Source organism: Varroa jacobsoni, unplaced genomic scaffold (assembly GCF_002532875.2).
Source record: "Varroa jacobsoni isolate VJ856 unplaced genomic scaffold, vjacob_1.0 scaffold_765, whole genome shotgun sequence".
Taxonomy (NCBI): domain Eukaryota; kingdom Metazoa; phylum Arthropoda; class Arachnida; order Mesostigmata; family Varroidae; genus Varroa; species Varroa jacobsoni.
In genome coordinates, this window is record NW_019213667.1 from 3,766 (window position 1) to 29,369 (window position 25,604).

Here is a 25,604-nt window from a genome sequence, read left to right on the forward strand (position 1 = left end):
GGCCCAATGTGCTCTGTTTATACGCTACGCAGCAAAGCAGCGTACGTCTCATTATTATTAGAGAAACAATAAAAAACAAGCATCTGTCAGCTTGAATATAGAAATAACCATTACTCTTGCTGCAAAAGAAGTGGTGCATCATAGTGGACACTATTTACGAGCGAATTTTTCTCTATTACATGTGGAGAGCAGATGAAATCATGGCGACAAATCTCTATAGTAAAGTCATACGGATTATGTTAGACTATCGTTTGTTGTGTAATTCTATTGAAATTTTGCTCTCCACATCAAATTTACATAGAGATTGGATGTATAGCGGCTGTTAACAACACATACGCGAACCTATAAAAATACACCTGTTACATGCATGAAAACTATATTATTGTCTATAATAATGGGATTATTTTCATTTATTCGCGTAAAGTTAATTACTGGTGCAGCAACAATTAAACGCTGCCTAAGTCCACATTTAAAATTCTTCGCATTTGACTATGGTGACCATTTTTGTCGTGGCAATGAACCCTACTAAACAGCTCAATGTTGTATGGGCCGAAGTGAACTAGCTTTCTGTGAATATTTTTTGGCAAATGTGTTATTCTAGCCAAATCTACCTACTATATTACTACTATATTAGTGGCTGATTATGCTTGTTTTTTTAGACGATTTATCTTAAAGGTGTATGTGTGTTAAAGTTGCAGGAGCCGGGAGTGAGCAACCTGTTGGTGACTTTTGTTTCAATCTGTTCTCTTCACCAAACGGTGCCAAGAAGAGTCGATCTTGGTGCCGCTTGAAAGCTCGCGATGAACTTTTTGATAATCTTTTATTACCGTTACTGATACTGCAGGAGAGGTGATGCATAATAGTGGACGCCATTAACAGTTCGAAGTTTAAAGGAGTTATTTTTGGCACGAATTGGCCATCAAGATGAACCCTAGTTTATCAATTAATAACTATATTTATTAGTGCTTGTGTTGTTTATATGTCTGTCTGATAATGGGGTCCGTTCTTTAATGTTTGCCTTTTAGATTTTTTATATTCGTTATTTCTTAGGGATGTAAGTAGGTAAGTTGTAGAATTTAGTCCATTGTTTTGTAATAATTTTTTTGTATAGAATCTGTTCTCCCAATCAATTTTTTTTCACATATATATATAGAACGGATATATATAAAACGAGTCGTTCTTAGCAGCGATTCTCGATAAACTGAATTAACACGTATTGCTATATCTAAATTGTAGTTTTGACATCGATAAAGGGAAGAAAGCGATAGTAAACACGCTTGTTCGTTATTCACGAAGACGTTCAGCGATACAACGGCATTGCCTCACCATTAGACAAAACTACGATGACAGCCACACGCATTATCGACCACGCCTCAATATGCTTTTGAGTTCAGTGATTCCACACTTCAGGCTAAGAAGTGTGCACTTAAGGGTGTAAGAACAATCAGTATGCCCCAGCCGCACTATCGCATGTAATTTAATAAGTAACGTTTGTCACCACGCTTATTGCAAGTAAAGTGGTGCACAGTAGCTCTGTTAGCAATATTATTACTTTCTATTAACTAATGATAACAGATGAAACGATGCAAACGGGTATTGTAGGGGCCGAGCCTGACTCTTGATACCATGGTAATGATGGCCAGTAGCATTGTGTCATCAGCTCAATGTGTCTTGCAATACCTTGGTGCGATATTCCAGGCAAATAAGTATACAGATACTACTAAGAATTGATATTATTGAGCCCTGGCCAAAATAACATATGTGATCATTTATATCTATTTGTTACATGTATCTAATCACACTGTGGCAACCGCGATGACTACGAGGTGTATTTTGATTTTGAATTACCATCTTCCATTATTCTTTATAGGCACCTAGTGACAACCTATAATTGCTTAAATAAGCTATGTGTGTTCATATTATTCGACTTCTTCTCCTCAAAATATACCTGTCGCGAATTTATGTTTCGAAATTTATACAAAGGGTCTATTGGGACAGCCAGGCCACCTCTTGTATATATATTCTGATATATAAAACTGATACTGCTGGTGTCTATACGTCTGTTCTTTGGGAGTGTCTTTTCCACTTATGAAGGGTGTCTGTCGCAAGGTTTTGCCACCTTTTTGGTGGGTTTTGCTGCCCTCAAACTACTTTCGTAAACGAATAGTGTCCTTCTGCTTTCGCTTTTCCTGTAGGGAAGGTCAATTTTGGTTCCAGTCAAAAGCTCGCATGGAGGTACTTCAAATAATATTAGAGGTGAGCCTATGTTTTCACGCTGAAGAGCGGAAAAAAACCACTGCAGCAGCGCCTCGCTATCATTAACGCCACCGCCACCGAGACACTGTTGTTATGCTGACAGGCGACCATGGTACTAATCGAACGCTCTCGACAAACTGCATTAAAGCCCTATACCTAAATTTAGGTTTACATTAAAAAAAAAACGGTCAAAGCGATAACAAACGCATATTCCTATCATACAAGAATAATTAAAAAATGAGGATTTTCTCCTCTTATAAAATAAACTAATGTAGCATTAAAATTACAATAAATGTGTAATATTGTTGAAGATTTTGTTAAAACAAGTAATGAAAATAATAATGATAAAATTGATCAAACAAATACATAAGTTTCTATTTTCATTCCATAGGAACGTATACTTAAAATAGTTGCAGTAAATTAATAAAATTCACCATCGATAAAACTTTAGCTAAATAAAAATTTCTAAATCAACTGCTGCCGTTTGAACATAGCACCGCTGCCGCAACACCGCGACATGATGATCGCCCCTGACATATCACTAAATAGACAAATGTACGCACATACGAATTGGACTTAGAACTTCGCCTACAGTTGGCCGGAAGGCCAACTTGTTAGTCTTATTAATATTGCTGGGGCTTATTAATATTTAGCCGTTATCAACATTATTATGATGATTGCCATAAACATTGTTTATTACTAATTATTGTTAGAGCAACAACCAACAATATATCAGCCACATTAGCTATAAGGTTTGTTATTTGAATCTATTGTGGCACCTTCCTCTCTCTAGTTCTCTAAACGTGTATAGAGAAAAGTAGTAACTATTGAAGTGAAAACCACGAAACTTAGCAAGAAAAGGGCCGTATAGCACATACACCCAAGCTGAAACCAAACCAAAAAAAAATTTCTATTGAATAATAAACAGAGTTACAGCGATTTTACGCCGACTGTACGGCCCTTTTCTTGATAAGAAAGTTTTGTGGTTTCTAGAATATTTAGCAAACTCAATAAAGACTTACACGCTTAAATTGATCCATTTAGCTAACTCTAGTTGTATGTTTTTTATTTATATGCTTGTACACATGTACGTATGATACTTGTATAGTCTTTTTAGATAGATCGTGCATATTTTTTAGTAGATCATTTTAAGATACACATCGTCGGATCTTGGTTCTCTCACGAGTAACATTACCTTGTCTTTCTCCATTGTGAATCACGTCACAGGTTTCAAAGGATTGCCAATCCAGCCCAATGCATTAATAAACAATGTGAATGAAAACGGTTTACTTAGAATGTTACCGATGCTATTTATAGACCCCGCTATACGTAACAAAAGAATTCACGAACACTACGAATGGGTTAGATATGAGTTAATTAACTGGCTCGGGAAGCAAAGCGGCAATGTGTAAAGGTGGCTACGCAGGTAAGGTCAGGAAGGTCAACAAAACTACTAAAAATTAACTAACGCAATATATGAACGGCAGTAATAAAGAAAAAGGCACTAAAGTAAAAAATTCGACTTGTACCGAGATGGACTCCGTTCACATAGAGCTTTATATATGTCGAGAAAAGAAACAGGCGCGAAAAACCCATCAAAGTGTAAACTACACCAGCCATTACAACTTTTGCATGTACACCCTCCAAAAGACATAATAAAAATAGCAAAAAAAATCCACAGACCCCATAGTCGGCATACATAGACACTAATAAACTAGATTAATAGGTGACAGTTGTTTGCAGACGTTCGGCTTTGCTTTGTGGCTGTGCACTTTGACAATTTCAGTGTCCATCAGCCATTTTAGTATTATGTAGTCAAAACCGTGTTCAGTTTAGTCGATATTCAGTCGAGATTTTACTCTATATAATATTATTACCGCGAAGGATAAAGATAAGTGAAAGTTACGCTGACAAGCTATTCATAAAATTCGAACGTCGCGCTTAAATGAGGCGTGTTTTTTCTACGTTGTGACTAACTAAAGCCGTAATTATGTGAAATTAATATGCCGTTAAAATCTTTTAACACGCTTAGGAAATCCCTTAATCCCATTAAAAGCTTGGTCGCATTATACATTGGGTATATTACGCTGATTATGTGGGCAGTGTAATTTTTAGTTCATTTTGTCCAATACTAATGACAGTGATGAAAAATATTCGCTAGTTTCAATGCGATAATGAAAACGAAAAACCGCAACTCCCTCGTACATATTTAGTAAAATCTTGCGGTCCTTCCTTGTAACCATTTCAATTCACCTTTATTGAATAAAAAAATTAATAAGTTCTAAGTGAAACACTGACGGTATCAAGCACAGTCAAGATAGTTTTAAAATACTTTCATTTTAGTTTACAGATTTTATCGAGACACGTCAGGTTATTGCTTGAGCTACCGGTAGGTTTCAAACCATCGCTGCACTTCTATGACTACAAATATATCGAAAAACTCGTCAAGTAAACTGATGTTGTGTGAAAATTTCAAGATCCAAAGATGATGCTTGGTGTCTTAACTTCTGCTCTTCGAATATTGCCTGGCTTACACATTCATAACATATTGTAAGCTATCCAGTGCTTCGAGATGCTTTTTCAACTGAACTACTGTATTACACTTCAGTGTAATACAGTAGTTCGGTATTACAAGGCGTTTGCACAGGATAAAAAATGAAACATATGAATACTGTATCATTAAAGATAACACCGGTTACCTCAATATTCAGTATGTGCTAGTTAAAGTCCAAATCATCTAGTATTTTCACTTTCTAGGTTTCTAAAAACGTTCACACCTGGCGTTAGGTCTTAGTTTAGCCCCAAACTGACCTATGGTCCCTGCCCCTCAGTTAAGCGAGTTTTACGTTAACTGTGTAATGTAAGAAGCTAATTATATTCATAATAAAGATAACGTTGAATAACCTTTTTATTCGACATTGTTACGCTTTAAATTGATCCGACTTCTCAATTTTGAAGAAGCATGAAAACTAACTTTGGCTTTTGTTCTGTGATATTTTCTTGTATGATTTTGTTTGTCTTGGGCGTAGATGAAACGCCGTCGGGCGTTCCAGCCCTTCCAGGTTCACACCACTACTATGTGTGTATGTAAATTTACGAACAAGTGAATCTAAAATAAAGCTTTATTGAGAAGGTATCATTGCAAATTGCAAAATGAATGATGTTTTTATTTTGTACTGTTTGTGTTCGTACGTTGTGAATTGCCATAGTTAATTATAATTGGATGTCGCCTAAGTGAAGTTTGCGCAACGATGTTGCTGGTACTGTAAGTAGAACGCTTGTAATCATCGATACAGTGAGATGGTTACATAGATCATGAACGATCATCCTTGGGCCGTTGCAAAATTTCGTATTATGTTGATTCATAAACTTTACTTTAATTACTTCAAAACTGTCAAGAAGTTTGTTGGAGGAATCTTACTTACTTAGTAGGTATCTTACTTGATTGAACGAATTATATGCTTTATTTTACTTGATTGAGTGTATGATGTCCTTCTAAGTTTCCAGATGGTCGTATCGTTCAAAACAACCTTTGTTAATATGACGAGCCATTCAACTAACTGCTGCATAATGCATCTGCCGATATGAATTTTCGAATAATGTTAGCTAGTAGATAAGGTTGATACATTCTACAAAAAAAAGCCGCTTTAACGCGACCTTTTCCAAGCAGCGTAGCCATTTTTTGGTAATTTGTGCTAATCGATATCTAACAACAACTAGGACTATTTGGCGTTAGTATCATCCACTTCCATATTGATAATAAAAATGCTTCCACATGTATCTATACCTGCACCGTTACTTCGTTTCACTACTGGCAGTAGTTGGCGAATAGAGTTATGTTTTTAGGGAAGGACAATCATTACTGCATATATCATGGAGCGTCCTATCAATGGCTTCGAAGGGCCCTTGGCTAACTGTTGAATATTCGTCCACAATCGGTGCCGTCGTACAAAAGGTTCGCATTTTTAGAATTTCTCTCCTATACTTACATACTGTATTCTTCTTGAGATTAACCGTAACCTTGAATCGAAAGTGGCTCATCGTTTCTCCGGGCGTCAAAGTTACTGCATCTCCTAATGATGCTGCTGCTGCAATGACCATTCTTCCATCCCGCCTTATCTTAATCAAGATTAAACTAGTAACGAAACGAAACTTGAAACGAAAAGTTTACCTGTCCTTTTTGGAGCGTACACGAAGATCAATAAGCTATTGTGTTACGAGAAGTGGTTAAAGTGGTCGCTTGCGCGTACCATCCACAGTAGCGCTGCTTCACGTGTATCACACGGTTCCTTATCAGTCACCAATAAATCAATCAGTTATACGACTCTTGTATCGTAGATGTCTAGTATATTAACCGTGCGAAGTCAGACTAAAGATTGAAGTTGAGACACATTATAAGGAAGATAACAATGACGTAGAAGCCAAATATTCCACGGGCAACAAACCGTAAAGGAGTCCGCAAAAAGAATTCGACGCTGCTCATTGACGCCTGAACAGATTATGTATCATTTCAGAAAAAAACTTCGATGCTTCAAACCAGTGCTCGGTAAAGCTCATCGCATATTTGTCATGAGCCTTAGGGTCGACATGGTTCCTGATGACAGAGACTCAGAAGGCAAAATATCCTGTGCCGCACTAAAAGCACTAATGGAAACATTCTCCGAAACGTATAAATACTACAGCAATGTTATATTCCAAAGGTATTTATTCCAGAAAGCCAAGAAGACGTCAAAGAGCATCAGTCAGCAAGGAACGAGGTTTGCATATGAAGACTTTGAGAAAGATGTTCAAGGACGACTAACGATTTGTCAAAATTCACCCTTTCGCAAACAGAACCACAAGAAATTAAGAGCAAATCACGTTACACGCATACATCAAATATGTAAAGGAAATAAGTGTGCACTATCGATTGAGCGCAGCCGACAAGGAGCGAGCCGTGCTAACGAGCGGATGATGTTGCTGTAGTACGTCAGGATAGAAGACAATAATGGTCAAACGTGCACTGGAGAGACAGTACAACTTTGCACACTTATGTACGTCAAAACAAAAGTACAGTGTTAAAGTAATACTAGACTAGGCCTCAGGCTGTGACACGTTCACACTAACAAGGCCTCCCAGGCTAAAATGTCACGTAAGAAGTCAAAGCGAAGCTTCTACATTGTGCTATCGGAAATAAACAGGAGATAAAAATTTGGGTGTTCTGAGATGTCATACATCTTTACCACTGATTGGTCTTCGCGAATTCAGAAGCTTTTTTGAAGCAGCGGAGGCTTTGAAAGGTTACTCAGTCCACAACGTTGCATATAGCTTCCGTGTCGAGGAACGCCCGAAGCCTTGTCTCCTGTTTATTTCTGATAAGCAGCATGATGCAGGGCCTTCGCTTTCAAGCTTGAGTGACCTCTCAAAGTCCCCGATCAGTGGTAAGTCTGTACGGCTCACGAGTATCGGAGGAATGGACTCGATCACCGTACTGGTTAGAGCATGTAAAATCAAAAACGCGATTAAACTCCGAGTTATCGATGAAAAGATAGAAGTGCTGCTATGGTTGAATACATGCCTCAAATTGAAATTGATACAAGTGTCACGAAAAATTGAAAGAACCACCTGGAAACTCATTTGAGGAATACAACTACGTGTTCCAGTGTCCAGCCTAACTACTACAAGAGGTCAAAATCCACCTCAAAGAAAGAGCCGAAGGAATCCAGCAACCATTACGGCTCACACCAGTTTGTTTTGTGCAAGCTCTCGTCCACCAAATCTGAAACCGAACTGAAAGAACTGGGAGTCATCTAAAAGGTGAACCATTTAAGTTAAGTCTCGTCGCTGTGCTTCGACTCGGACCTAGATTAAGAATTGTTTGGGTCCTACGCTCATTGCGCTACATGCGAATTACTATATCTCATGTTTGTCCTAAATAGAACACTATTAAATCACAAAGTAAAAATATTTTCGGTATCAAATGCTAGGGGCGAGTTTAATAAGTGATATTAAGTGTACGACATTTTGGACCTCCACCGGCAGGTATCAATAGTGCGGGGTATTACAAGGAATAATGTGAGCGCGCGATGAGTATCAGAGGGGACAGGTAAAAGTTTACAAGAGGCTCACAAATATGAGTAGTGACGATACAATTATTTGGAAGTAAGATAGTTTAGGCGGTTGAAGACCATCATTGGTACAAGCCTCGTTTAAGCTAGCGCGTATAACTTGGCCACGTTCTAAAAAAAGCAACACTTGGTTAGCAATGTCCAGGTCTAAGTTCATAGGTCATCTGGGTCATTTGATCAGCAAAGTAAGTCACAACGGACTCAGAAAGAAAAAAACTATCAGCGATATGCCGTTACCGTAAACCTCAAACGCATTATGAGTTCTCTGAGGTGTGTGAATTACCTACATTCATTTTTTCTCATATATTCATCAGTAATTATCATAACTTAAGCAACGTCGCATAGAAACAATACAAATACTGCATGACAAAGCCAAGATTAATACACTTTGAAAAAATACTTGTAGAAAGAGCTATGTTAACCTACGTCAATTCAGGAAAACCTAAGTTCTGCAAATAGGTGTAGGCGAGTATCGTAAAAATGTATCAATACAGGACAAAAAGCTGGTAGCCTATATATGTCTCGTGTACTAAGTGCGATTGGAACAAACTATGCGGTCATGGAAAAACAATGTCTGCAAATTCTAAAACATTTGTTGTTTGAAAGAAGTTTGAATACTACATCTGTGCAATTAATAATATAATGGTACACACTAATCACATGCAAAGGGAAAGTATATTTTTAAAAGCTTTAGAGTTTTGCTTAAATTGATTTCAAAGGATGCGCATTAAGCTACAATACAGAATTGATATTACCAGAAAAGATGAATCCCATTGCTGACCTATTAAGCCGAGAACCTCTAGAAAAAAAGATATCTCAAAGGAAAATTCCCATCATAATAAGTGACACAAAGCAATGTGAATACAATAGAATTTCAAACCCGTTTATAAAACAGGTAAAGGTAATCACAGCACAGAGCTCAACATCGCAACAAATATTGCTATTCAACACAGTAAGTCAGGACGTTCCAGCAAAGATTATAGCTTACTGTGGTGTACGCCATGATCATTGACCAGGGTGTGTTTTATCGAGGCTAGCAGAAGTGGCTTCGCTAAAACAATTTTCGCTGTGCACACAAATGGCATCTGGAGAAAAATTATTTTGTTTACTATAAAAATTAAGTGTAATGTGGAGGACTGAGTGAATCGCTGTACAGCCTGCCAAACTCACAGGGTAAATCAACGAGATGAGCTTCTCACAAATAAGGCCGCAGCGACCATTGTAATTAATATAGCAAGGCATCTTCGTACAAGATGATTTCGTACATATTGATTATTTTAAGTTAGACAATTTGCAAGAAAACAAAGACCCAAGACCTATGACGAAAGCGTTAAGTTTCAGAGTATTGTAAGTACATCGCAGGATTAAAAATATGACGGGAAAGCTGAAAGCGTTGTTGAAGTCGCCAAAAAAGTTGTGAAAAGGACCAGGTTTAGGAAAGAAGTCCTGAACGTGTTAAAGCGGCGAGCCAGGAAACAGATAGATTGCGGATGCATGCTAGTCACACCAATACCAGGTAAAGCACACAAATTGAAAATAACAAATCATGGACAACATATAGAAGCTATCACAACATGTCAACAAACCGCACGAAAAGCACACAATCATTGCCCTACTTAACTTGGCACTAAGTAGCGAGACGACAAAGTAAAGTACAGTTTGTTATGTCTGGGGCAATGGGCCTATACACAGAATAGATCAGGCCGAAGACATAAGTAATGGAAACGAAATTATGATAGTGATTCATAGTCTGTTCGACAAAAATAGTATTCTCAATCTTCGCTTCCACAGCAAGCTATCGGAGTGCCAACGATGCATTACGTTTCAGATATAGCGATGCTATATATAGCGAACTAATTACACCAGCAATGAAGGAACCGGTCAAATGAACTGCAAAGCAAAGGAAAACAAGGTAATGTATATCGATTAAAAACAGAAGACTAAGGGATACATATTCGGATATTACTGTTATTCTACATATATCGAATTCCTAAAACTAAGACAAAGACTGTAATGTATAATCGTAACGATAGTGAGATACACAACAATAAATTTCGCACATGAAAATTGTAACACAAAACGAGTTCAAAGAAGAGCTGTTAGGTTATTGCAATTGCAACTGTTATTTTATATTATGAGCTTACTAACTATATAGCAAATAAAAGGTTATAATTTTTCGCTTATCGTAGATTTTGCCCTTTTACTTATTATTATTAATTATCTGCATCGTTCACATATCCTATAGCATCATTTGAGGAGAGTGAAGGAGAGAGGTGCTATGCGAAATGGTTATTTCATAGCACCCGAAGGGAACTTCCGTATGTTTAATGTGCTGATTACTTTTTCGTCACTAACGTAATCACAAAAATATCGCAAAGGCTTTTGGTGCATTTAGGTTTTTTCGGCATGGTCATTTTCGAGTAGTCCTTTCAGTAAGCAAGCTCTGCTGAATGATGCCAGGAAAACCGCTTCATGTGCTTTCAATGAATCGAAAGATGAGTCAGTTCAGTAAGTACACGAACATTATTAAAGTAACAATTGGAATGATATTTTTCCCCAAGGTAGATTTGCTCTGCAGAGAGCTGCATATACGAAAGTCTACACAGATGTAGCTATAGTAAACATTACCCACATAGTGGCTAACCTAGCTTGTTGGGCTCTATTATTGTAGATATACTGTTTGCATACAGTCGTTGCCAAAATCTTCAAGTGTTCATATGTACATGTGTGTTTATGTGATTCAGATCATCGTGTACAAAAGTCCAATCCCCGTTCGACAAGATCTCACGTCTTAAGCGATGTCTCAATCCGGTCATGGACATACAACACGACGCATCCGCTCATCTACGCCGACGAGATCAGCCAACCAAGAAGTTGACCATGGTCCGGTTTCGGTCTGGTAATTACCGGCGACTATTGGGGACCACTGGTGACCTGCAGTTTTCTCTCTTACCGACGAGGTTTCGAGCATCGTTACATGTCTACGTATCTGTTCATGTAGGGTCGACTACTATATTGTTTACAGTGATGTCTCGGTCCGATGGATTCGAACACAAAAGGCACTAGGTCTTTTCCATGTAAGTCCATAGAGATTCAGGTATCGTTAACTTAGATAGGCTTGATACGCCAAGCAAGATTTACTCTTAACAGTTCCACACATCATTAGCCTAGATTCAGAATTTAGATACATCGATATAAAGCAGTGTTTTGCGAATTTGTCAACGCAAAGAACAATGAACTCTATAAACTCGCTGGTTTTCGTCGTTTCCGATCGATTGCAGAGGGGTGCGCTCTTAGAAAAATACTTGTTGTTTCTTCGGTACGCAGTTTTGACGATGGATGCGCGTTATTCATGAATCGAAAAGCCTTATATTTCTATAAGGACTGAAAACGGTCCCGGCGAATGGCTTTGTTACTTCCCTCAAGTGTAAGTTTCGGAACATCCTTAATTTACTTGATTAATGAGCATATTTCAACGTAGAAATGGCAATTAAAATTTTTTAGAGGTTCGGCATTGTATAGAACGACCGATTACGACGTACTACCACGATTTGCATGTTCTTCACCCTCAATGTAACTCGAAAAACCTATTATCTCGTGTATTAAGTCGTATATGAGGAATATAATAGGCGTTCGATGTATGGCTTTGGGTACTTTTTTCAAGCGTTAAACGTCTTTCATTCAGGGCCAATTAGCAATACGACACGGGCCATGAATCGTGTTTCAATTCTGATCTGCAAAGTTCCGGATCTGTGCTTAGATCCAGAGTTTCAGCGTACGCAAATATATTAGAGTTTTTTGGGCGAGGCTTTGGTGTCTTAGTCAAACCACTGTACGATATGGATATGCAGTGGAGTCCTATTTTGGTATTTCTTGGCTACCAAAGAAGTCGACGAAATTCTTCATATGATGTTCTGAGAAAATATCTTTACTTCAAACTTTTCTTTGAACAAATGTGGTCGATATTTTAGTCAGTGCGCAGTGATTGTCAGGAATAGCAATGCATTTCTATACATGTAAATGTACATCATTGTGTCCTGCCATGTATCTTGGTTCACATTTAAATGAAGATGAGAGGATGAAACGTTTACCAGCGTCTGCGAATATATTCTCGGTAATTATGGCGTCACTAAATTCGTCATATACGGTTGGTCTCAGAAATATTTTATTATTTTGGGTATAGAATACATTTTCAGACTTATCTTTACGGTCATATAAACCTGATACAACCTACTATGTAGTACGCATAAGATAGCAGTGCGATTATTGTTTGTTTTGTGTTGTGCGTTATACCAAATACCTTCACTAAATGAGAACAACAGTATCTACTGTAGGCGGTGGTATAATATATGTGTTTCAGAAATGATCTGTAAATCCTTTGTTGCCGGTTGGGGTAATCTTATTAACAAAAATTGTCTGAGCACCGTAGGACGATGCATCGCAGAGTTATACCTGATCTTCTCGCACTTTAAACAAGTATTTTCACTTGGTCCGCGGCTTGATCATTGTACGTTCTTTCGTGCTTGCCTGCTGCACGTCAAGAAGACAAATACTGATACGCGCCTCTCGTATATCTTTAATATATTATTCAGCTATAATCAGGTAGTAAATGTAAGAATTATCAATTTAAAGTACCACTTCTAAGTCTTATTTGAATGTCACGAAATCCTGAACGACTTAGAGTTTGTAATCGGTATTCATCCATGAAGTAGATCAAACGAAAATGCGATCACCGATCGTGTCATAGCAACAATGATTCGGTTCTACGATGAACAGTACATTATTTAGTTAATGGAAGATTGTAGCTTCTTTCAAAAGGTCGGCACTCTCCAGTGATGGCAAAAGAAATTATTTGAAATTGAAGCCTTTGCTGATGGTGTATTACTCCTTTTTGGCCCTTCCGTATTGTAATATGCTATTTAACTTTTCTTAACTAACAACGACCCTCTTACATGAAACACCATGTTAAGTTCTTGCTTTTTAGGGGGCATTTTCAATGTTAAAGCTGAGATTTAGGTGTAAGAACATGTAGTGCATTTTGATTCAGCTCAAGCATGATAGCTATAAACATTCGGTTGCCGTTTTGTCAGTGGAAAAAAATTTTGACAAAAATCCTATCAAAGCATAGTCCACCTCAGCCCCAACAACTTTCTATCTAGACACTTATAAAAGATTCCTGCAAAAAGCGATTTAGTCGCAGAAAACGAACAACTCACTTAGATTAACATTATGCTCTATCTGATGGATTCGCCTAATTCGTTTAGGAAAAGTATTCATTCAACTAGCTTTATCTTACGTGCAACCCTTTCCAGGATGAAATTCTAGAGAGCCACAAGAAAACCGCGTAATCCAACCACTTTAAAGAGTCGATTAAAGTCACATGGACACACAAAATCGTTCCTCGTGATAGCCTAGTGGATAGTTTATTTGCCTGAAAATGTTAGGGACACGCTGCGGTGTAGAAGTGAACCGCGGTATAAACGAATTTCATTTCGTTGCAGAAGCCAGCCGTGTGGTTTAATGCTTATCGGCGATATCGGACGTATAACTCGAGACATAGAGAAATAAACGCAAAGAGATACGGAGTTTTACTAGCAGGTGTCTTTCCGACATTGCCGTAGTCGTGCACTGAAAGACATCTCTGGTTTTCAAGCGAAAAGTCGTAACAAATAATTTCGACATTCTTCCATTGGAACTAAATTAACGTTATTAGGGTGGTTCTGCAGAGACCTAACCAGACGATAGTTTGATGCAAGATTCGTGCCATACGCCGGATGTTTTTTTGTGTGGTCGGGCGTCTTTATAGTAGAAGACGATGTTTTTTTATTCACTAGCTTTTGCCGATTTTTTTCAACGGCTTGTTATAAACTTGTTAGCTGTTAACAGTAGACGGTCGACTTAATTGTTTTATTAGGCGGCAGACTCGTAATGCACGACTCCTTTTTAATCTTACCAAACACATACTCATCATCTTCTTTGGCGTCGGTCTAGGTTTTGCCAGAGATTGTGGAGCACATTTTTTACACCATTTTATATTTGCACGTTAGTGTTATATGCAATCCACTTGTCATTACTCGTAATCAAGCGCTTTAGAAATAGCTGGAGGTTATTGCGCTTTTATAAGAGTTTCGCAGATGGAAATACAGTCGACTAAATTATTTTGTTTCAATTTGTGTGGCAACCAAATCTCAAGCTTTTCGATAGTTGCCTTTCCCAAATGGTTGAAAGCTGTTTGATGGTGGATGTTCGGCAACATTCCATGGTTATTCACGATTTTGATTAACTTCCGTAATTGATCGACTACTACGAAAAGCATTCTCCCAGAACGAAAACGACGGAATTCGATAGAAAACGAGCCATTTCTTTCGATAACGTATTTTCATAATAAATAGTACACTCTTTTCTTGTGAGTCTGGACAGCATTTGTATCTCTATCGAAAAAAAAATTGTAAAATATAGCGAATTCTTGACGCAAATGAACTTTCCTCATGACGTTTTATCTTAAGTCCGAAAAAAGGCATTCAAATTCTACCACATCTATTACCGCCGAATCTCAACGTTCAAATAACACCAACCCAATTAACCCGACACAACTCATATTACCTGAAATATATGAATTTAAATTTATGTAAACACCACTCACTGTAAGCGCTAGTCTTGCTATCTCCTTCCGCTGCAAAACCCGAACCCCAGACGACATTGACATTATTCAGTTGTGTAAAACGTGTTTCAGCAGTTTCACACTCGACATAAAGTTAACAAAAATGTCCATTATTGTATATTCCGAGGCGATCGCTTTTCACATGGGGTGGTACTTGCATTTTGCACCAATCTATTTATATTTGTATATCTAAACTCAGTTATAATGACTTAAAAACTTCCCAGACGGATATATTGTTATAAACTTTGCTGGTCGTCAAGGCAAGGTAAGTAATGCTCGCACAAACCGTGTCCGGGACATATGTACGACAATAGATAATTATTTTAAAATTGACACCCGATTTGGACCAGGCAACTGCTATCCTCTGTAAGTACTCCATGAATAGTTGTTTGTGAATTTCTGTAATAACAAAGAACCGTTGCAGTTTATTTCTGGTACGATTTGTTTAATTGCCGTCATTCTAGATTTCTTTTTAGCTTTAAACACTGGTTTAGTTCAGAACATTATTTTGCAACCCGTTTTAGAATCATATAATATATTCAATATAATAGCCATTTTCTTTGATATCTTAGAAAAGTCAAATATTATTTCGTCACACGTGTAAGTAGATAACAGAAAAATTTATTGTCAAATTTGTTGATTCTGATATGATAAACTGGTTCACATTTTTTAGTGATTGTGTGAGCGTAAAACGAAATGCTCAGTACATCTGTGAAGTACTTATTAGAAAGATAACTCCACTGATCGAGCCAAATGCTATATTCGCAAGATCTAAGACCAAATCAATTTTATTATCTAGAAATATCCTAGGCTCTATCCAGGAGACCGACGAAAGCCTTTAAAGAAACTCAGATGTTAGCTAAATCGATGCTTGATCTGAAAAATCTTTATTATTATTATTATTATCACCGTTAAGCAAAAAAAAGGTAGTGAGTTTTTTTTCGATTTTAGAATCTTCATCATACTCTGGACGCATCATGCCTGCACAAAAAAGAAAGTTTACTTATCGAACATTCCTCTGTACCGGCAAAATAATTTTCCTTTTATAGCATTCATTTTTTGTACAATATTTGTTTTTTTCAACCACCCACCTTAAATCGCCGTGCTGACGGTATTGTACCTGAACAATTTGATCAAGTATAGCCTCTTCGGTTTATTAGGATAGTCTTAAGAGCGACGTTGCTTATATTTCAATGTTCTATATCTTGTATAATCTTTGAAATCATGATTAATTACATTTAAAAATTTACCACTTAGAGACGTGCTAGCGCCACACACTTCTACTGTATGTTTTGATCAGAAGGGCTTTCGATGGAATAGATTATACTCTGTTTCTAGGTATCATAACTGCTCATACCGGGCTAAAATCAAAGCTCAGCTATCTCAAGCATTTTTTAGAAGAGCTCCTTCTTTACATCTTTGTTTTAGGGATAGCAGATGCCCACTAAAAATGTAGACCACCTTGGATAAGCTGATAATCTTCAAATTTGTTGCGCAGTTATGAATTTACATGCCATGGAATGATGCAGTCCGATATGGGATGTACTGTTAGCTGGTGTCATGATAACAATGGTATAGATAATGTTACACTTCTTACTTTTGCCATAACGAGAGACCCAATTTGATGATGATCACACAAACGAATACGTAACACAGCTTGTGAAATCTACGAGGATGTTCGTGAACAGTATTTTTAGACGTATAATGATGAAGATTTTTCTATGTATGTTTATCTGTATAAACTAACAGTTTTGTAGAAGCTGTTATATTAGCTTTATTATATTAATATATTAACTTCCAGAAAGTGTCTTCGAAAGATTCTGCTGGTGTCGTGCGCTCGAAGGTGCACAGCAGCGAATTATACGTACCCTTGACCAAATCTCGTAAACCGCTTTTTATTTTTAGACCAAACAACTTGCACAGCTGGTTATTTCATTCTGTTTAAGGCAATGGTTTGAACTGAACTTATGATTATTGTTATGATGTGGGAATGTTTAGATCAATACACATTAACGACAAATTGTTTTTGCCCTCACCATTATGAACCGCTTCTTCGAGATAGTATCATTTATCAATAAATATCGAGCTGTATTTTACCGTAAATTTTTTTAACAGCAATGCTCCAAAAGTCGACGTGAGTACAACAAGCTGCGCCAACTACCAGTCATCGCCATGAGCACCAGTATATACCTCTACAATCTAACTTTTCCCTTTTGTGCTCATTTGAGAGGTCACAGTATGGTAATTATCGACAATTAGTGGATACTATTATTACAGCTGTTAACAATTCCGCAGCTATAATATTAATCTCATTTGCTCTTGTTTTAATCCATTTCGTCAAACCTGGACGAATGAATATAAAACAAAAATATAAAATTAGAAAGTAAAGCAAAAATGCCTGGATATATTTGTGTGAGTTTTCACGTTCTTTCGTTGAAGTTACTTCTATAAGTATTAAGTTCAAATAAGCTTTCATAAAAAAAAATCTGCAACGCTTGACTAAAGGGTCGAATTATAGGTCAAAAGAAAAATAATGACTTGGCCAAAAAATTATACTAAGTTTGTGATCGAAAATCCATTTATAGCGCAACGGGGAGTCTTCAGCAAAAAGTAGAACTCAGGAAGAGCTGAGTTAAGATTTTATTGTGCATCTACGCATCGTGATGTAAAAACTATACCGTTATCATATTGAACTTTGCATGCACCGGTTTTCAGCATTTCCAAGTTTAACTAATAATTTGATTTTATGGTTTATAACTAATATATATGTGGGTAACCTTCAAAAAGTTCCTAGCCTAACATAAACAAATTTTTTTATCGAGATCTATTTTTCTTGATTTTTTTGAGATCGCTGATTTATTTCTCATGGTAGTTTCTTTGTAAGGTTATATACCTTTTGTAGTAATGTTTTCACCTTTTTATTCCGTCGGAATAGTTATTAATATATTGACCTGCAAAATAAGCGTTTACGAACATGATAACCCTTCATTTGATAAACTGTTCTTCGAGCAAAACGTTGGGCCTAGGAAACAGAAAAAAGTTGTTTGGGGCCTCATATCTGGTGAGGAGCTGACAACTCCCAAATTTTTGTTGCGGCCACTACTGAAGTGGTAAGGCTTTATCTTAATAAGTAAGCAAACTTGGCATTCGACGAACGGTTGATATTTTCATGTACAAATCTTCAGTCAATCTACGACAAACATATTCTTTCGAGATGCCCACAACTTTTGCTATTCCTTTATTTTAAAGTTTAAAGTTAAAGAGGTTTTCCAGTGTTGTCGATAATAAATGTAGTTTTTAGTCGCCCCGCACACTCAGAGTCAGAGAAGTTGGTAGTACCTTGTTGTTAAAGTCAGCTTCCCGTAATTTTGCGATGACATACAACGGTGAAGATTTCCTATAAACAGCGCCTATCTAGGTTTTAATTTGCGTAGTCGTAGTTTGATCACGGCTTAATATTCAAATTGAACATTGACTCGCAGTTAAATCCTCAAAAGTATTATTCACATTTAAATAGTGTAAGTACATATTTACTTGATTCCCAACTATTTTGGACAAAATCTCCGGCTTACCGTTGAATTGTCAAAATTCGAAATGCCCAAAAGCGTCCACAGATCGAATGCTGTGATAGTCTTTAGAACCTGAAAAAAATAAACAATTTTCCAAAAAATACATTTCGCAAGTTCCCAACAATTGTCGAATAAGTCGCAAAAAAATTAACATGCTCTAATCGGCATTAAGCTCTGCAAAAAAATAAACTCTTCTACCGGAAAAAGTATTAATCCAGTTTGTTGCACTTGCCCGCAACTTTTCCCAGAAAGAAACTGTAGCGGCTTACTAAAGTCAGCACGTTCACAGCACCCTACGGAATCGTTTTGGGTCTTAACGTCAGTGAAAGAGATGGTCACATGAACACAGATGGATCTGCAGGCTTGGCCTGGACCCCTTTTTGCCGTTGAGTTAACTAACTTAATTCGTTGGTATTAGACTCAGCCTAATGTAGACTACTATAGCTCGAGTCTCTACAAAGGGTTACTTTGCAGTTACCCTTTTTCACCTACCCCGTTACGCTTTTGCTGTTATTTCATCTGCTTGCCCTACTATGAAGAAAGCTAATTCGCGTTGCACCTACCTTAACTAAGTTCAATTACAAACTTAAACGATTCGGCTACAATTCTCCTGAAATCCTGAGCTTCAATAGCGTTATTCGGTGCAGCAATTTTACATTTCACGTTCAGTGAATCTATTAGTAACATATATCCTGTTATAGGCCCGTATCCGGTTCTCCTGTTGGCATGTCTCCACAGTCCTGCTTTTACTCTGAAGTTATCCCGTCCGCCTGTTCTAATGTTTAATTCGTGTTATGCGTAACATAACAAACCATTGTCCTGTGCTAATCATGGCAACTACATGGTTACACTAACCATATTTGGTAGTTATTTTATAACCCCTCTTCAGCAATTAGGTAATAAGTATCCCAGTAATTTCGTGCAATTGATCTATTAAATAACTGCATGTATCACTTGAAGAGATAACTGAGCTCGACTTCGAGGTTGCCAATGTACAGTCAAACATATTTTGTTGCACTTTATATATATAAAGTTGACTTCTAGTCGGGCATGCGGGGCCAGTCTGACGATCTAAGTTCGTGTCCTCTTACAACTATTGTCGTTTTCCAATCAGAACATTCTCGTAATCTTTATACTATATATATGTACTATACTATATATAATCAGAGAACTGCATGAATGTTCTCTGATCTTGATCCCACCATCTGCCAAATCGAAGAATATAAACCATATACGCCAAGACTGTTGGACGTGTAGCAATCATTTCGCTTAACTTTAGAATTATATTAGACGAACGAGCGGGCTTTTCTCCGTGTCTTTTTTTTGGCTTTAATTGATTTGCCTAATTTGATTCGTTTATCTAGGCTAATGAAAACAATCTGTAGTACTCACATTAACATATAAACAGTCATTCCGTTGCAATTACCCTGCTCCACTTAATCCCTTGTCTTTTTTTAGCTCTTTCATTAGCCAATTCAGATACGTTCTCCAGGAGGCCCAGCGAGCTCTCGCTTATTAAATGTTGCTTCTTGAAATATGTCTACAACGTAAATTATGATTAATTCTACGTTTGCGACGCACGTTTTCTTTATGAGAAACATTTCCACATACTACGTGAAATGACGGATCTTCATCAGTATTTTTTATAGTAAGTAGTTACACTAATATATAAGTTGACGTGTTTTGTAAGATGTACTGACTCTGTTCCCGGGATATCACCAAGGGTTAAAGATTTTATTTGAAAATTTATTTTCACATATGTTTGACATTTCGGCATTTCGAAGTTAGCGAAATATCTATTTTGGACGTTAGAATATACATTTTCAAGTCGTTGATACTACACATCAGTGGCAAAAACACGCCTCTTACATAAGTTTCGATGTAAACATTTTGTTAAGAGAAAGAATTTTTCTAGAAAATTCCCCAGAACCAGCCCTTTCCTGGGTATGTACATTTGAATAAAACACAGAAAAGTCAATTCCAAAAACGGACCCTGTGGTTGAAGAGACAGCTGTAACGACCCATTTGATTCATGCTACACGCGAAACGGGTATAGTTGGATTGTAAATTCACAGACTTGAAAATATACAGGATAAATTCCGTTACTTCACTGCAGCTATCCCGTTACAGTAACTCAATTTTCCCAATTCAGTTTCCTGATATATTATCGACGGTAACCTAATTGTAGTTAGTCTGCTTAACGTGTCTAGTTCTTTCGTAATAACGCCCAAACAGTCGTAATGTTACGCTCCATCTAACCTTTAGCTCAAGGTACTGCTTAATTCCAGACATTTGCAAGCGCCTGAATAGTTTTTGTACTATGCAGTTATATAATTCTGTTATTCCGTCGTAACTTTTCGGTTTGTGTAATTGCATTTTTGTAATCTAATCAATTTCTTCTCTTCTATTTTACTTCTATTGTCTATCGCCCTGTTCCGGCAATGACCAATACCTTGCTGGAATGATTCTGCTTGCTTATTAAAATGTTCTAATAGCCTTTGTTTCACTGCAATTAATCTATGAATATATTCCATGCACCCTGCTATTTGAAAAAACAACTAAATTCCTTTTCAAAATTGTCAGCATTAAGTTACCTAACATGTGTATGGTTAAAAACTTCAGCCGTGCACGCGGCACTTGTTTAAGCCTTTATCTAAACCCAGACCCCGTATCCTTCTACAATTATTTCCGCTTTCCAGTTAGAACAGTGTTTTAATTTTAGTACTCTGTTGCAATTAGTATACCCATTTCCACTACTTTACCACGCGAAAAAGTTATTCATCCAACGCAACACTACACATCATATATACTAGAATGTTGAGGACTTTGTCAACCATTGCGCAAACTAACCTGCTATTATCATTACGCCTTCTCTGGAAGGTATATATGTATACTTATATGTAAAAAAAAAGAAGAGTTGAAGTGATTTAAACGCATTAAATATTAAATCATCTCGGCAAACATTACCATTGAATAATGCTTAAGCAGTATTACGTCCTCCCTGTAAGCGTTTAAGCATGATGGACGCTTGCAATGGGAAGAGTCATGTCATTCTTCACGACCGAGCCTTTGTGATCTTAAGAAAATTTCTATATATTTAAAGCATTCGCAACTCCTCTCGTTAACATCATCATAAGTAATAACTGTGAATCGCTTGAGGCATGTGGGATTGTTCAGCATTGACCATATTCTTTTGTCAATGATCATCGTGGACGTTTAATTTTTGAGCAAGAAAGATTCTCCAGTTGTAAGAAGGGTGTCTTCAGGCATCCTCAAACGATGTTTATTCATGAAAATCCATGAAACGGGTTTTCCGCTGTCTTTAATTAGTTGGTTTTTTTGGAAAAATTCTTGTTCGTCCGTAAGTGTAGATACAGTCAGTCAATTGGTGAATATTACTTACTGATCGAGAAGCATAATATTTCTACAACGGTTCGACACGGTCCTACGTACCTACCATTCGATACAGTTCAATTTCGTCCACCTCCCTTAAGTATATTCATTTCATATAATAGCTAATCAATCTAATCGATGACAAAATTACGCACGTAGCTTCATAATATTCATACTGTTTGCTTTTTATAACTTTACTAAACCTTCCATTTCGAAATAGCATCGAGTACGTGTGAATTACAAATCTTTTTCATATTTGTATAGTTTCGGGCATCTTTTGGCTCTGTACCATACAGGGTGAATTGATGAACATACAGGGTGAACTAACACTCATTTTTGAAGGTCTGTATTTACGTTTGGATCAGGAATTTCAACATGCTCAAACGAACTGTCGTGTAGTGGAGATTTAGCTTTTTCGTTAAGGTGCAGCAAAATATAGTCATGTGTCAGTCCTCCAGCAATAAGGCTACCGAATAGCTTAATTTCATAAATGTTTTATATCATAACGTCCTGTCTTAGTCTTGCCATGTATTTTGGTTCATTTTTGGATAAAAATGAATGAAAAAAGAAACGTTCGGTAACAACTGATCGTCGTTTTTTGCAGCGTTGGCGATTTTCTTATATGTAAGACTACCCTATATCTTTACTGCATTATCAAGCAATAATTGGTGCCAATCATTATGAACTAATAGAAACTGTTTTATGTACTATAGGTAGTAGAGAAACGATATAACCTGCACGCTCTTTTTTGACACATTATTAATAAGGATTACTCTGTTAAAATATGAGAACATCTTTAGTATTATACTTAATTTTAAGCAAACGATCCCGCATCTGCTGCTTTGGCTTTATGTTCTTTCTATGCCTGGCAGCCGTCGGTCACAATAAATAGCAATGATCTAAATCTTTAAATATGCTACTCGGTAGTTTTTACCTACTGATTGAAGAACTGGTTCTTAGGGTACTCCTAAATTTTGAGCACGAAACGGTGACACGAAACTCGTGACGATTCATAATTTTTGGAGGGTTCTTATTTCTACTTGAAGGATCCATATATTTAACAAAATTGGTCCTGCTTTTAGTTTTGTGGTATGCGATTATATGATGAAGAGCTTATATAATTTATGAAAAACTATATGTTCTCTTTAGGGGATGGCATTCTCCAGGCACACAAGTACAGAAGTCATCTGAATAACCTTTTTATTGCGAAATATATATATCCTACTTATTGTAGTGCGTCCGCTGTCGCATTCATATTTTTTTGCGTCATATTTTTGTCTCATTATATGAACGATTTGTGTACTTCTGCAGGCAGTTAGTCTTTACATAGAACAAATTTGCTGTTAAGGGCCAAGCTTTGCAGTGATGGCAAATTTCTTCATTTTCAACATCTACTGAGATATTCTCGTGCTGGTTTGTTCTCCGAGCATTCGATATTAATGCGATGATCATTATTTGTGCATTGTACTATCTCATTTTGACTACTGATTTGTTCTCTCGTTGTAGTATGCGCTGATGATTATTTTGTGCCCTGCCTTATGTTAGTAGGAGCCTCCGTATTTCACGATCATTCGCTTTATGTTTGTCTGATGTTCGTTTATGTTTTGGCAGCTATACTTGTTCTTGGAGTATCAGTCGTTCATGACATCATATTTGACCACTTTCGGCATATTAGGACACTGAACCTCATAGCCTGTCCTACAGTGTACCTTAAACACAAGTTGTAATATACCACAAGCTTCCCATAACTGTTCACGTTTAACAAATTGGCACACTTGCTTTTTTTACGTAACTATATTTAGGCGCTCGAACACAATACTTAAGTCGTATACGTGGTAAATGTAATTGTTCTCAGTACGAAGCTGCGTTCTAGTTGCTTAAACAAAACTGGTGTCATATCCAGCGACTGCAGTAAATTTACATCACATTATAAGCAAGTAGCCGATTTGCCTTTTCGTCTGGGTCCAATCGACTGCATCTTTCGTGTCGTTTTTCGTACATATATAACGCTTAAGACAAATGTTAAATTTTCTTTTTTAAGACGAAACTCAGCATATAGCCAAAATGAATCGCCTTCAATAGGGACACACAAGTTGTTATTCCCATTCCTGATCACCCACCATTTTCGAAATAACGATACGTATCTTCACATCTGCGCATTAGCGATAACAATTGTATTATTCTGGCACTACTAAATAGGTCAACTTAGGAAAAAAGTATCAGCGAAATCAAGGTGTTCAAATAGTAACCCTGCGGTAACATCATATAGTAGATTTGAAATACATAAATAACTCATCGCATCATTTTTTTCAATATAATTGAATATAAGAAATGATCTTTGAAGACATTTTTCGTTGACATAGCAGATAGCACTAGTGGCATTAGAATGCTCTCGGGAAAATCTAATTCTCCAATTCTTGGTGTTAGTACTGCACAACAATTATCAAATAACTTGCTTGATCTCTATCTCGTTTGAACCTCATAACCATAGTTAAATCTGTCTATTTGACGTTTATTTTAGTGGATTAGCGGTCACAACAGAAGCGGCACAAACTGCCTAGGGGTCAAGTCATTCCCCGACACTGCTTATTCCAGCCGACCTATCGTAGATCGTGTGTACCTAACGCTCTGTCTGTGAAGCGAACCATCCTCGTAGATGGCCCTTCCTAAAATCCCATATAGTCTGCAACGAAGGCCTATTTGCAACCCTCAAAGAGCCATGGGCAAGTGCCTGCATATAGCTGCTGTAAGACCAATGAGTGGTAGTTTATATCTAAAACCAGTCGTATTTCCATTTTTTCCTCTTTGCCGAAAACCATCGATCTCAGTCTTCTGGAAGGATGAATGAAAAATTTTGATGCTGGCCAATGATTCATTGTACTTGGCGTTGTTTCCGCTGGCATTAGCCTGCTCTGTTTTAAGAGGGCACCTAAGAGAAAAAAAACAAATAAACCCTCCTTCCCGCCTTTTATGGATCTTACATGATTTGCTCAAATATATTCTCAAAAAGTAATTGCCGTTTGTTAAACAGTTGTCGGTCGTGATCAACTGTTGGTTTCGATTCCTCCAAAGATTCACTTGGCATTTAAGCAGGGCAACGAAGAAGATATTGAGTAGAGTAGTAGTAAGTAAAAGGGATAAACTATAGTTTCGGTAGTGCACGCTTGCATGTTCCGATAAGCCCTATGCTTCAAGTTGCACATCCGGTATTGCCGTTAGGCATTCCATCTGACAGCTGGCTGCCAGTGCGAAACAAAGTCTTTCTATGCCTGGGTCCGAAATTGACCGCAAGGCATCTTTAAAATCAAAAAGCAAATATGTTAATCACTAAGCTATGATGGGTAAGCTATCACGTTCCGATAACCTAAGGAATAATAATTTTCGGAAGTAATTTTAGCGGTAAGCACCAACATATCAGATAGGCAGTTTCTGGACACGATCGTTAGCCCTGCTTTTAAGTTAAGAACTTTAAGTGCAGTTTAATGCATGATATATTAAACCTAAAAATATCCCTTGGCTTTGTCCCAGTATTAATGCATCGTCACTACAACTGGCGACAGCGAAGGAAGGATGAGCCGTTGGAATCAAGGGACTACGTAATCCGCGACGCTAAGGGGT

At 37.2% G+C, this 25,604-nt stretch overlaps 1 long non-coding RNA gene across 1 annotated transcript; it reads left to right on the top strand.

Annotated features, from left to right (window-relative positions):
- Nucleotides 1-726: 726 nt before the first annotated feature.
- LOC111263439 (uncharacterized) lies at nt 727-5,410 on the top strand. Its single transcript, XR_002682230.2, has 2 exons — nt 727-849; nt 2,196-5,410. It is a non-coding gene; the product is annotated as an uncharacterized LOC111263439 (long non-coding RNA).
- The last annotated feature ends 20,194 nt before the right edge of the window (nt 5,411-25,604 follow it).